The following is a 13896-nucleotide window of genomic DNA, read 5'->3' as shown; positions in this document are numbered from 1 at the left end:
AAACATGACACAAGAACTGATTTCCAATCTGCAACGTTCTTTTTTTATTTAAAGAAATACAATACAACAAACTTCAAGCTATCTTAGAGCGGAATGCATACACAATCTTACTGTAACGACGAACATATCTTTACGGTTTACAGCGGTGGCAGCTTATAACGGATCGTCCATATTTTGCAGATAAAAACTCCGTACGTAAAAAAAAATCATATACTGTAAGCACACGTCTACTAGGACAACGTTCAACAGAAATTCACATAGTCAACAAAATTATATTCGCTAGTAATCTCATAGACATTTATGTAACCCATACAGCATATACAGCATTTTTAGATCAAAACTGTGGCAAAACTGCTAATGAAAAGGGACCAAAAATTGTTTTATTTTAAACATAAGCTTCTAAACTAAAAACGTACGTCAGGCCGACACGCTGCGCCGCTTTATGTGCTGGGGAGGGCCGCTGGCGTATGGCACTGTTAAAATTTACGAAAAAATTCATTAAAAATCAACATTTGAAGATAGAAAAAATCCTGACGTACGTTTTTTGCTATCACTATAGTGCGCCTCTCTACAAAATATGGTCAATGAAAACCAAAGCACTGGCCAGGAAAATTGATTTTTCTAAAAAGGGGGCGTGGCTCATAACTCCAGATTACGTCATCGTGACGTCATAAAAATTTGCATAAATTATTGTCTTGCAAAAAGGTACTTATATGAAAAATTTCAATGACCAAAAGTAATTCTAACTAGTATTTTTAAGATGTCCCAAAAGTCCTCAGGCACCATTAAACACTACCTTAACTCACATCATCACCTTTACAATAGACTGACTACTGGAGCAAGAACCTTTTCTTGGGTTCGTTCATCAAGATTTATACATGAATATTAATATCAAATAAGGAAGATCGTCTGGCAACATCTGAGGACATGTTACTACATCATATTCATGAAAATTTTACAAGATACCTTTAGGTTATGCACTGTAAGGGTCATAACATCAGGCATTAATACATAATCATGATATATAAATGTATCAATACACTGCACTCACTTCAACATACTAGAGTCAGTATTCAAAAACATAAAGCAAGCATTTTCATACAATATATAATCAATACAAGGAAGGAAACTAAACCTTCTGGTAAGCCTATCAGCATGAAGTTATTTCCTATTACCAAATTTAAACGGAACTGACTCAACATTCTTTTTAAATCCAAATGTTGCTGGAACAGTACTGTTCATGTACATGTAGCACTTCACAAGCAAAGTCAATCAACATAAATGTCCTTTACAACTAACAAGTATACTCACAGTAGAAAGAGGCATCTGATAGGGAAACCGTAGAGGCAAATTATATAGAGAAAATCCTACCTACAATTCAAACTATGCTTTCTCTGCCATCCATCCATCCAGACATGAAAAGAGAGAAGTATTTTGCAGCCTTCTAATCCATCAGGCAGGATGCAGATCCTGACATTTACTCCCAAAGGGAAGAGGAAAGGAGACCCCTGGGATAGCTAATGTACCATATTCCAGAGCTGAGGACAGGTCTGGAGGACAAAAATATCCTGACAGGCACGCAGACCCAGGCCCAGCCAAGAGACTCTTCCCCATAAAACATGTATAATTAGACTGTCCCTCTTTATTTAGTCAGAACTGTTTTGCATCTCATTTTACTACGCAACTTCCCGTGGCCAAACGTACATCTTTCTCGCCGTACATAAAGACTGACTACTTCCCGGGGTTTCAAACAGTAAATTACGTTTTTTCGGAAGTAGGGCGGCATACCCGGAGGCAAAACTAACAACGTAGTAAACCTGGCAGGTAATAACATCATAAATATTCATGAACAGTTCCGCTGTACTGTACGCAGAGGCAGAGATACAGAAAAAAAATCAATCAGATCAATCTATTGATGCTCCGCCACGCTGCCGAAGATTCCAAGGTGATAGGAAATGTCAGAGCAATGTGTTCAACACATAAACAGCTTCCTAAAACCCTTCGCCTTGACAGTCTGACATCTTCTTTGAATGCTGGGGCAGAGATTTTTACCAATCATAACCTTGACTGTATACTACAAATATCTTCCCATTTCCAATCATAACAATTTACTATATTTTACATGTATGTTTCAATACTAACTAAAAACAAAACATGTCTACTAACAGGTTGATTTAGATAGATTAATTGGTAAATAATAAAAGGGATGGTTGCGGCATTTATCGTTATGATCAACAGGATGCTACCAATGAAAGGGGAAATCCTTACACACCCTTCCGTTAATCCCCAAAACACTTCAACAGCTTTCTGATAATCGCACTCAAGCTTGGAAATTGGCCGTATTTCACACATTTGGAGGCACTGTTGCACCTCTAGAATAGGATATAAACACTATTGTTACTGCTACTGCAATAGTTTTCAGTATGTAGTATTTTCCAAGTTATAAAGCTACCAAACATAAGTTTTAAACTAAGAATACCATGTATACTTTCCTGGCTACCTTAACAATCCTACACTAGAGACGAAAGAGTTTTGGTAACACAAAAACAGCGCCAACAAGATAACCAGCTTCCTGCCCATCCCTGCTATTTCTCCATATTATCAAGATTGTACAAGCCTGACATTTCGCTTCTACTGTGTATGTGTATCGTACATCAAACGGATAGCGAACCCTAACGACGCACTTTGGTCACTTCAGAATGCCCAGCTGAATATATCATCCATAAATACTACTTATCACTGTCATCAAAACACCATGCTTCGGGGTACAGAATGATACAGCCACTGACGCACTTAACATTTTCACTCCAGTATACGTCATGTACATTTCAATAGTCCACAGAAATAATAGAGAGAGATGGATAGAGATGAGTAGATAGAGATGGATTTTTCTATGATTATTTCCATTGAACATTATCAGTTTGTCCCAAATTTCTTCAACATTCTTCACAATATCCTTCAGCCTTTTAGAAAGAAATTACTTTAACTGTAATGATTTTGTGTGCAACAACAAGTATTACATTAGATACCAGTAGCAATTCTCCAGGGCCCCTCCAGACTTCAGAACTGTTAGATACTAACAAGCATACCACAGACAAATTTGGTATGATCCAGGATGCTTCGGTTTGGGAATGAAGCCAAGAAATTTAACATCCCCTGCTGTGGGGGGGGGGGGGGATCAAAATTACGTTTAGGAAGTACATACGAGGATACAATTTTATTACCTCTTTAATGCAATAGAACTGAATGGTTTCATGTTGGCATGCACAAAATGAAGCAACGTTAAGGTATAAGTATGGCACTTCCTTTTAGGAGTCCATCTTTGGAAGCCAACACTGGTAAACACAGATACATTGCAAGAGAAAACAGGTGCGGTTGGATCAAAGGGTCTTTCCCAGGCAGGCTTTTAGCTAGGGGGTGTCCAGGGTGTCTTTTGGACGCCCTGTACTGAAAATAGTAAGAAATTGGACGCCCTACTTTTTGGCAGGACACCCTAAAGACACCCAATTTTTTTCCACTCCCAACCCCTGCCATGCACACATGCCTCCCTTCAACCTTACTATAAATACAAAAATGATGGTTTACTAAAGGAAAAAACTCAAATTCCTCAAAATATGAATCTCAAAATGCAAAAAGTAGTGTTTGAGAGCATTATGAAATTCAAAAAAGCCCCCCTAAAAGCTTGTGCACTGCATACAATAAAAAAAATGGACACCCAACAAAAAAATTCTAGCTAAAAGCCTGTTCCCAGGTATTGATAGGCACACTCCAAGCACAAAAGCACCCATCACACACGGAGGAAAGTAGGAATACCGCTCAGGGCAAACACTCCACAGCTACTCCTGGCAAATTGATCTGCCTTTGCTTGGGTACCACCAATTTGTTCCCTAGCACCTTTTGAGATGTGAGAAGCCGCAGTGCTCCAGTGCAGATGGCCACGAGGTCCGAAAGCTTTCTAATCCGGGGATGCAACAGTGAAGTGTTCTCAAACAGAGGTGAAGATACCTGCATAAGGGCCCTGCACACAAGTTAGCCATGTAGCTTAGGATACAACATACGTTACATAGAACACTCACATCACACATGCCCTTTCCGTAGCAAGATGTAACCTGTCTTCACTGAGATTCAGGATCCATTTGTCCAAGCTTCACTGTTTGTAAGGAAAGTCTTTACTGGGCCTTACCGATAACGTTGACGGAGGATGCTTGAGAAGCTTCTGCCGGCGCCGCCTAAAGGCATAACTGTTAAAACCCCAGAAGGTCAAGACTAGGCTAGTCTTATCTCTCCAAAATGAATGGGCCACGCTTCTGTCCAGCTTTCCGCGTAGTAGTGGAACAAGCCCCAACAAAATCTTACCTGTTCCTGTTCCTCCACTTTTCAATGCTTATAAAGGACTATTCTTTTATACATAATTAACTGTCTAGTCTACTGACATTTTCCGTTTCCTTGGAATATGTTATGTTCATAATTTTTAAAAGCAGTTTTGACAGTGTACTAAGTATACACATTTTGCACTGATCAACGATAAGAAAACTAATGTTACCAATTTTTAAGGTCACTTCATACAATAATTCATTGATTATAATAATGTCCATTTCAACACGCTTCTGTCCAGCTTTCTGCATAGTAGTGGAACAAAATCTTACCTGTTCCTGATCCTTCACTTTTCAATGCTTATATAGGACTTTTCTTTTATACATAGTCTACTGACAGCTTCTGTTTCCTTGGAATATGTTATACTTATGTTCATAATTGTTATAAGCAGTTTTGACAGTGTACCAAGTATCCACATTTTGCAACGATAAGAAAACTAATGTTACCAATTTTTTAAGATCACTTATCTAATACAATAATTTATTGATTATAATAATGTCCATTTCAACACAGGAAGAGGTGGCATTTACTAACAAGATGGAGGATAGTATACACAATGTGACATACAAAAATTCAGTCTGCTGCAAGTAAAAATATCTCAACACAAAAAAGGTTGGGGAAACCTGAGGCAAAGACTTGCTCATTGCCTCCCATGACCAGTTCACTATTTATAGGAAACACTACATAGCTTTCTAACGACTTATTTGTCAATATACCGAGGAGATCGGAGATTTAACGAAGGCAGGTGATAGCTATGAAGCAAGCAGTGTTCCAACCTTCACAGCTATATCATCACAGCGAGTCAAGCCTTGATGACAGAGAAACAGCACAGCTGAGAGCGTGACAGACAACGAATGACAGGACTTTGGATGTTTTTCCACTTGGTAAAATTCCAAACGGTTACTTTCAGCTTGTGTTTGCTGCAGACAAACGACAGACATTAACAGTTGCCCGTGAAACATTCTTGTGAACAGTAACCGTTCACGTCCAAAAAAAAGGTAGAACAGCCAACCGCCAAGTGAAGAGGGGAATTCACCACCTCGTTTACTCAATTTATTATTGCCAGCAGATGAGTACACAAAAACCACTTAGGGCTCTTGGAAAATAATCACGAGAAGGACACTTCTTTGTGGGTCCAGGATCTTGTTGTAACACCATTTGACAATTCTTGTCAAATAGAGGAGAACCTTGTTAACTGAAGTGAGTGGCAAGTTTATCTTGAGTTACAGGCTCCAGTAATTGGATTCAGTGCCGTAATTAAAACATACACCGTTTGGCACTTCTCTCTTGTGCCTGCATTGGTCGCAGTTGCAAACGGAAACTCGATTGACAAGGTCCATATAAAAACAACATTTTTGTGAGCAGCCTCCAAAACAAAGGGGGTTCAAGGTTTTACTTCAGAAATGACAAAAAGGATTAGGTTGCCAGGATCCATTTGTTACTAAGTCTAAGCAGCTAGGCTACACGAAAACACTGCAACAATAACACCAAAACAGTCCAAACAAGGTTTACATCAAGCCAACAATGACTTCTTACATTCGAAGACAACCACAAGGAAGTTGTTAATTTGTCTTGATGTGAAAACTGGCTAGTGTTTTTGGAAGGTGCCATGGATAAGAAATGATACTGTATGTTCAACATTTTCATGTCTCGTGTAACTCTGATGTAAGACATACACATGATGTAGATAAGTGCCCCCCTCCCCCATACGACAGTATACATCCAGCATCACAATATTGAATGAGAACAAATTACAGATTTTCACACATGCTGGTAGACCTGTTTTAAAAACACTACACATCACAAATCAATACAGATCTTTACCATAGTCTACTTGAACATGTTACATAATTAGGACTTCCTCCTTGACATGAGAGGAAGAAGGAAAGAAAGACATCCTTGAGACAGCGACCATGATGACTGCCAAGGATTCTTGTAAGGAAAACATGCAGAGCATGACTCACAGGTCTCTCTGGGGTTTCCATCATGGCCAGAAGGAAGAGCTTGACATTTTTCAGTGATTAACGAACAAATAAACCATGCAGGATAAAGCTGCTCATATACAACACACTACAGGTGTGTAGTTACGCTGACTCTGTTGTTTCTTGGGCCAACTGTTGGATTAACTGTTTCCTTCCCCTAAACTAAAGAGGATATCCATTTTGTCTAGACAATGACTAACAGTTATACCCACTTTGTGCAACAAAACCAAGCAATGGATTGATTGTCACACACTCAAAAACAACAAAACAGTAACTTCAGACATACGAGTACTCTGCAAGAGGCAAACAGAAACAAATCAAGAATTACAACAATTTATGTCTCTTCTTTTTCTGTTTCCCATGCTAACTTACAATCTTTCTCTTTACACTGTAACTTTTATATTTTGGCACCAGCTTTGGTTTGGAGCACAAGGACAAACTATATATGACAAATCCTCCAAGAAGGACATACCCACATGTCCTACTACCACTGTACCAGACCACTAGCACCCCAAATAGGGCCTCTGGAAATCATCTCAGGAGACCTACCTGTCAAAGACTAGTGATCTTCTCCTGTTCACCATGAAAAGTTCAATTTCCAAGCATTTCACCAGGAAGCCTTGCATGCATAAAGATGTGGCATCAGCTGGACAAGGGATCCTGATTACATACCAACGGATTTACCTTCCCCAAAATCTGCCCTCCTGCCCCCTGACCACTTCAGCACTAATCTCACAAGGGAGCAGGAAGTGGGGTATCATGGTTCGGGAGCATTTGGGGATGGGCCATCTCCACTCTGACGAATCCCACTGCCGCCATCCATGTGGGAACTTTCACACCTTGCTGTGGCCAACCTTCATGCTGATTTCCCACTCTCCCCAGATCTTTACTGTAACTAATGCCAAATGTCATGGTGGGGGGAATCTTCTGGCCACCTCACATGGAAGAAAAACATCTCAAACCTGTAGTAACACAGCAGGGGCCAACTGGACAAGCCACCAGAAGAGCTTCCTGAGTGGGTAACCCCAAAGTAGCCCAATTGTAAGAGTAACTTTACATCGTTAAACACTTTACAACAGTATCATTTTCAAATAAGCGATTTAAAACTCTGCAACTTGTGCAAGAGAAGCATGATCACCCTGATACAGTCTTGAAGACCTTTTCTATGTCAGATATCTCTGCACATGACATTGACCTTCCCCTGGCCCGGCCTGTGGGGCAGACGTGTCAGCAGGCCACGTCCACAGACACCACAACAAACAACCCTGGTCTGGCGTCACATGTATGTGGCAAGGGGCCAGGCAAACTTTCTGCTGGGAATACAGCCGACCTTGGCAACTTCCTCACCCCGTGTACAAATGTTGTAACCTGGCGGAGAAACGACATTAGCGCTGGACAGAACAGACGCCGCCATTGATTGGGCAGAGATGTAGCCGCGGCCTTTCACCCGGCCTCTCACCCTGTGGATTCCATGGGGTATAAACATGGCCATGAACAAATTAGCCTTCCCATTGCTATGGAGATGTTGGACATTTTCCATATTATAATGGATTATACCAGAATACTAGGACCATCCATATACATTGTCCTTTTCAATGACAAGGTTAAACCAAGGAGGTTCTATTCTTGAATAGGAAGAGAGATATTGCAGGGCTAACCAGCAACAGACGTATAAGCCCTGTTTGATGCTTTTAACTCAAGACAATGATACCAGAGCGTCCACCACTCTTCACAAAATTATAGCCCTTTTCTCTGCAATTATGCTGTTGATGAGCTATAATTATATGCCTGCACGCGACACAATTTCACCTGGCAGACAGTGATGTCACGCTCGGTCCCAGGTAGACGTTTCTCGGACAGACCAGACGCCACAACAGCCATCCGCCAATCCCACGCGCCCATGTTTAGAATAACCTTTCCTGACCCCAGACAACATGAATCTTCGCTTCGGCAAGATTGTATTTCATACACCAGGGCTATTTTCAGAGAAGGGGGATTTGATTTCTCTGTCCCCCACTCACATTAAAGGTTGCCGATCCATATTGTGCACCCTTTAATTATACCTGCCATCCTTTTCCAACCTTGTTATGTATTGGTGAATTCATTGATTTCCGAGCCATCCAAGACATCGGTCACTTTTGTTAGGGATGGGGAAGTGCAGTTTTGTGGCAGTGATGAAGGGGACAAGAAAGTAATCGTGCCATGCCTTCTGCGGCTAGACCCAATGATTAGAACATGGGTGTCCAATGACACGTGTGACACTTCACCACCAAAACTTTCCATTCACTTAGCTGTCTCCTTGCTTCGTATGTTACAAAACGTCATGCCAAACAAATATCTAACATACGGGATACGGCATCGGGCAAGTTGCTTACATTTAAGTCTGCACACAAATTGGAACCAGTGTGCTATGTACTTAGTTCTTGTTATTGTTTCAGCAAGGAAAAGGGTCTGTCTGACTAACTTGTGACCCCAAGCCACATCTGCATCCAGTTTGACAAAATCCAGACTGAGACAGTTGAGCCTTGCAAATGCACAAGGTTGAATTTCTCCCAATTAAAAAACAAGAATGCTGCAAATGAAGCGAGGTGGCGTAACCAAATGCCCACTTTCATGATAAGAGGCAGTACACAGTAACAGGACTGTGTTTCTCCCCACTGGGAAGTTGTCATGGTCAGACCTGTGTGTGGCTGGCATCTCTCAATGTCATTGTCTCATAATGCGAGGGTACAGGTCAGGATGTAGTAATGTTCGAAGCCAAGCATGGGTACTTCCTTTCATAGGAAGCGACAGTTGGGACACCCTAATCAGTACCCGGGGGTCTGCGATGTCCTACAGCGCTATGGGAAACCGTAAAGGCAAGAAAAGCGGAGGTGTAGTTATCATCCTACAGTGACATGATGCCGGCATGGTCCACTGGGCGAGTTAATATCAGGATGGGCTACAGAAGAATGGAGAAAGCCGGCACTATCAAAGGGTTGCTAACCGCAGGTATTCCTGTAAAAACACTGGAGTTACACTGCCAGAGCCCTCTGTCTTTTCAAGCATTGGGGTAGGTCAAATTTCCATCTGGACATGAGCTTCTACAAGTGCCCAAATACCTAGGGGCAAAGGTCACTGGCAAAGGATAATGACTGCCTATGACAACCCTGATGACCTCATCCTGTAGTTGTAACCCATGAATGTTCTCTGTGCTAAGACATGGATCGGATTTCTTCAACTCAAGGGGATACAAAGACTTGAGAAACCACAGGAGCCCTGAAAATAGTCTAGAAGAACTCTCCCCGTCCTGGTATCACAACTCACTACTATATCACAAATTAACAAAATAGTGTACATGAAATTTTATGAAATATTTCCCCTCAGGCTTTGCGTTATTACTTAGTCCATCTAATGCTGCATTTAGCATTCAGCTGACCGTGCATGTTGTATCCGCCAATGACTATGTATTAAGACTAGTCATAAAATCATTGGAGGGTAAGCCTAGCCTTAGGATGCAAGCCCTTGCATACACTTTTCAACCACGGTGTGAAATATTGGAAACAACCTGGCAACCTGACGGCAACATTAAAGCAACTTTAGATGCTATCGCTTTTTCCTGACGCACTGCCGTGTACATCAGAACTGATACATAAAATGTTGTTAAGTCAGAAAACATGCCGCGCCATAAAATTGTCTATTACACTTGGCAGACGGCCCTTTCATTACATGCACAAGCACGGTTTTCAATCTGGCAAGATAAATGGGACTGAATATAATGAGGATCATAAAGAGCCTCAGAACCTTATCAATATTTTATGCCATAATACCCCTATCACACATTTTGCACTGCTTATCCAGATGCTGTAATCTTTCCCGACACAGACATCAGGTTTCTGATGCAACAACGCAAAGCCTTCTTGCAGAAAGCCAGAAAAGTGCAACATCAGAACCATCGTCATATATTAGAAAACATCTCAGCAATTTTAATATGAGAGTCATGCATAATGCAGCGACATGCTGAATATGTATGGTTGTCATAGTAAAAGGTGCCTCCTGTGGAGCTAGAATGGATTCCCAGGATGAATGGGCTGACATGAAAAAGGACCATTTGGGTCCCCAACACATCAAAGCAAATGCCTTGGGGATGCTATATCCAGATCCAGACAGACAAATCTCTGCTCCAACATTTCTACTCCGAAATGACTCCTGGCCATCTTTAATGTTCAACAGACATGTTCTGGTCTAAATTTACCACCTATGTGGAACACATTATTTGCCCTAGTTCGCCCTAAACAGTCAGATCACACGATTTCCTTCCATCACCTCAAAATATTGCATGATGAATAAGCAAATTTGGACAAGGAATTTTCCATATGAAATAAGACTACAGGTTTTCTGAGACTAGATACAGCTCTATTTTCCAAACTAAAAAAGTGCTTTACACACCAAAATCAACCTGCATATGACTACAATTTAATATTATAGAGAAATGAGAGTCACAATACAGATGTAATACCAAGAGCTATAAAGAGACATAACGTCCAAGTGGGTACCTACAGCATTAGGTTTTACAAGACAATAAAACAGGGAGCTCTCCCTGGCAGGGCCTACAGACAGCATATACGTGTAGTTACACTTCCCCCTGAAGAGGTTTTATGTTTATTTGCATCTCCATGCCATTCTCCGCTAACTGCATATCAAACAAGGAGGGGCTGCAAATAATGGTGGCAAAATGTGGTGACATATAACATGAGATAGGAATATCTATTAGCTAGTATTGGGTAGTTGTGGTCTGGATAGGATTGGTAATTGTTAATTGTGTGATTCTAATACTAGGTGCAAAACTGACTAATGCTATTGTGGAATCCCTATCAAAGTGGTCCAAATCTTATCAACAGACGTGTGAATTACTTTGAATGGTGTAAATCAGTCCCATTCAAATGCATTGCTATTGATTGTACAGCATTTAATTTTTTACAGGAGTGTGGGCAAAAATAGGACTAGGAACAAAAACAAATGGCTAAGTACGGAGTTAAGATTTTAAAACCATTGGCATCAGTGTTCAAAGCTTTTTTGGTATGCAAAGCAACACATTGAGTCTAATTCCAGAGTCTGACCCAGCCTAGTCAGGTCTGTCCAAAAGGATTTCAGCTAGTTCACTTTAAAATGTATTTGCTGGTGATGATATGACCTCCCTTCCACTCTTTCCATTATGGTACAAGCACATTTGTCTTCATGGTCATTGTGTTAGGGTCAGTATAGCTTAAGATACATTGGATAACTGTTGTCCAGGCCAGGAAAAGCATACAGTGAGAACAGCTCAAGTCAATATCATTTCCACATTGGGATGGATGCCAATGGCTGCAGCCCCCATCCTGGTTGCTATTTGAAGGGCAGGGGGCAGATGATTTGCCAATTCATCTCTGCTTTTGGAAGAAAGATGGCGGAACGAAAAGAAAAAGAAGAAAAACATTCATCAACGCATTTAAATGCACTCCCCCTCTGTGAATGCACCAGAGGACCTCTTTGAAGCCACACAAAACTTGCATTTGGAGTTAACCAGTGGCATAAAGATGGAACGAAGAAGGATGGAGAGGTCAACTGCGGGGTACCATATTTCATGGGAACCTTGCAGGTGAAAGAAAAAAAACCTTATCTGCGAAAAACAAAGACACGGTTCAGCTGGACTCGCTGACTTACCTCACCACACCTGGCCCAAGTGAAAACGCTCAAGACCAGCTCAACAACAGTGAGCAAAAGTAGACAAAGCCCTATCAGATTCCATACAAATCACGGCTATAACTGATGGGAGACCAACCATTTTCAAGCAAAGCATGCCAACACCTGGCGCGGAAAGCAACTTCCTGCACTGCTGACCTTCTTGATTTGATCTTGTCATAGGAAATTACAGAATAATATATACAATGATGGTATGTTTCTAAAAAAATCGCCCTGAATATATAATTCAGATATCACATTATCGATTCTCAAACCCAAGATTTTCACACCAACTCACGACCCGTGTTTTCATGGCTACATAATTTGACACGCATGTGGCATCTTCCCTGATTTGTAGTTGCCACAAAAATGATACAAGTTTATAGTCTACAATCATAGCCACCCAAACAAAGCTGCTTCACTTGAAATGCAGTTTAAGAGATGTATCTCAAGCTTATCTTCTTTCTGTTGATCCAAAAAAATAACCTGATAATGCAGGGATAGTAGGAAGCCAGCCCGTTGAAACGACGTGGCAGCCAATTTTTACTGAGTACGGAGAAACGAATCTGTGGCAAAACTGCCACCATGGCGCCAACGTTAGTGTCTGGATAACGTGAAATTGTTTGGAGGATTTACCCGCGGTTTCAACACCAGAAATCCCGCAATCAACAGACGATTGGGGAAAATTGGGTGGTTTGTGATCGAGCTTTCAACACCGTGAGATAACGGTTCGCAGGCAAGACTATCTCTCTCTTTCTTTTTTTTTTTTTTCGGCAGGGCAAAAGTCAAAATACTGCGCGCGGCAGTCGTACCAAAATAGCAAGTCCAGAATGGCAACGACGGACGGAGCCTTCTATAATTTCATCACAAGATTTATAAAAACATTCCTTGGTGGCTATAACGTCTTCCAGCAACCTACATTTGGCTTGGGTAAAAAAACGGGTATTTTTGAACCCTGCATGGGGGTTGCAGTGGCAGATGGCCAAAGAAAAGACCTCGGTAAAAATATGCACGTATTATTCGGTAAGAGCGAGTCCGAACATGTTAAATATCGGTTTCTGAGGAAAACCACACTGCAGCGTTTAAATAGACATGAAGTTAAGCATAGAATCCTTGTGATATGATGTTTAGGACGTACCTGAATTGCACGCCTTCCTCGGAGAGTTCAAATCCCAAGCAAACACCGGCCCGAACACACAACAGAGATCGGAGCGGTAGTGTAGTAGTCGCTCCCCCGCGTCCTGACAGCTCTCCTCGCTCCTTGTCCGGACCGGAATTTTTCCTTTCTATTTTCCAACTGAGTCCTAACCACGGTAAAAGCAGCTCCGCCTATCTACCATCAACCCTTCGGACGCTCGAATATCCAGAGACTTGCTTTTATTTTGACGGGAAAACGCCAGTTTCTGGGGCCAAAACGTCGTCTGACACTCCGCTTCCCACCATTCAAATCCGAAGTGCGGCTGCCGCATTCACATGTATATCGATAGGCGGATCTACCCTTTTGGCTCGTGTAGGGTTTACTGTTAAACCGGTTTATCTACACGCCAACAATATCATTGTCTTAGTTTCCTCAAAAGAATACAAAACATATATTAGAAAAAGGGAAACATCAAAAGTCATAAATGTTGACGAAATGTTAGCATTTTTGTTGCAGAAAATTACGAAACACGCGTACGTGTATACACCATTAGTACCCTTCCATAGCGCGGCGTGTGTTGGTACAGTGACGTCAACATGGACCACCCGCCTGCGCTGGCCGGGTTGATATAATGGACGGACCCAACCCAAACCAGAACGGGAGTACATGTACTAGTATTCAAAAGAATAAAATTTGTACTTG

The 13896-nt window shown here is 41.4% G+C and overlaps 1 protein-coding gene across 13 annotated transcripts in view; it reads right to left on the bottom strand.

The window, feature by feature from the left end:
- LOC109488168 (roundabout homolog 1-like) overlaps positions 1 to 13572 on the bottom strand; it is an 84488-nt gene extending 70916 nt beyond the window's left edge. For 4 of the 13 annotated variants that reach the window (XM_019792327.1, XM_019792335.1, XM_019792333.1 and 1 more), the window contains exon 1: positions 13195 to 13572. The gene's annotated coding sequence lies outside the window, so the exon portion shown is untranslated. Of the gene's footprint in view, positions 1 to 1311; positions 1603 to 6905; positions 7068 to 13194 lie in introns of those variants that run through there. The other 9 variants (XM_019792336.1, XM_019792340.1, XM_019792338.1 and 6 more) reach the window with 7 other exon arrangements.
- Positions 13573 to 13896: the final 324 nt, after the last annotated feature.

The sequence above is a fragment of the Branchiostoma belcheri genome, unplaced genomic scaffold, assembly GCF_001625305.1.
Source record: "Branchiostoma belcheri isolate BF01 breed outbred unplaced genomic scaffold, Haploidv18h27 scaffold92, whole genome shotgun sequence".
NCBI lineage: Eukaryota > Metazoa > Chordata > Leptocardii > Amphioxiformes > Branchiostomatidae > Branchiostoma > Branchiostoma belcheri.
Note: the sequence above shows the minus strand (reverse complement) of the source record. Positions and strands in the feature narration are given on the sequence as shown.